At 44.2% G+C, this 1,047-nt stretch overlaps 1 non-coding gene across 1 annotated transcript; it reads right to left on the bottom strand.

Annotated features, from left to right (window-relative positions):
- Window positions 1-110: 110 nt before the first annotated feature.
- On the bottom strand, window positions 111-1,047 carry TGME49_461180 (the record flags this gene model as incomplete). The annotated part of the gene is made up of 1 exon (XR_001974462.1): window positions 111-1,047. It is a non-coding gene; the product is annotated as an 18S ribosomal RNA (ribosomal RNA).

Genomic DNA, 1,047 nt, shown 5'->3' with positions numbered 1-1,047 from the left:
ATGCCATAAACACGAAAGAGGCCGGAAAATAGACGGTTGATTGAGTGTTTCTTGGTGTTTCGAGGTGGTCTGTCTCAGGAACATATTACCCTGGTTGATCCTGCCAGTAGTCATATGCTTGTCTTAAAGATTAAGCCATGCATGTCTAAGTATAAGCTTTTATACGGCTAAACTGCGAATGGCTCATTAAAACAGTTATAGTTTATTTGATGGTCTTTACTACATGGATAACCGTGGTAATTCTATGGCTAATACATGCGCACATGCCTCTTCCCCTGGAAGGGCAGTGTTTATTAGATACAGAACCAACCCACCTTCCGGTGGTCCTCAGGTGATTCATAGTAACCGAACGGATCGCGTTGACTTCGGTCTGCGACGGATCATTCAAGTTTCTGACCTATCAGCTTTCGACGGTACTGTATTGGACTACCGTGGCAGTGACGGGTAACGGGGAATTAGGGTTCGATTCCGGAGAGGGAGCCTGAGAAACGGCTACCACATCTAAGGAAGGCAGCAGGCGCGCAAATTACCCAATCCTGATTCAGGGAGGTAGTGACAAGAAATAACAACACTGGAAATTTCATTTCTAGTGATTGGAATGATAGGAATCCAAACCCCTTTCAGAGTAACAATTGGAGGGCAAGTCTGGTGCCAGCAGCCGCGGTAATTCCAGCTCCAATAGCGTATATTAAAGTTGTTGCAGTTAAAAAGCTCGTAGTTGGATTTCTGCTGGAAGCAGCCAGTCCGCCCTCAGGGGTGTGCACTTGGTGAATTCTAGCATCCTTCTGGATTTCTCCACACTTCATTGTGAGGAGTTTTTTCCAGGACTTTTACTTTGAGAAAATTAGAGTGTTTCAAGCAGGCTTGTCGCCTTGAATACTGCAGCATGGAATAATAAGATAGGATTTCGGCCCTATTTTGTTGGTTTCTAGGACTGAAGTAATGATTAATAGGGACGGTTGGGGGCATTCGTATTTAACTGTCAGAGGTGAAATTCTTAGATTTGTTAAAGACGAACTACTGCGAAAGCATTTGCCAAAGATGTTT

Source organism: Toxoplasma gondii (assembly GCF_000006565.2).
Source record: "Toxoplasma gondii ME49 unplaced genomic scaffold asmbl.1383, whole genome shotgun sequence".
In the NCBI taxonomy this organism is placed as follows: Eukaryota; Apicomplexa; class Conoidasida; order Eucoccidiorida; family Sarcocystidae; genus Toxoplasma; species Toxoplasma gondii.
The sequence above is the reverse complement of the archived record's forward strand: the minus strand, read 5'-3'. Positions and strand labels throughout refer to the sequence as shown.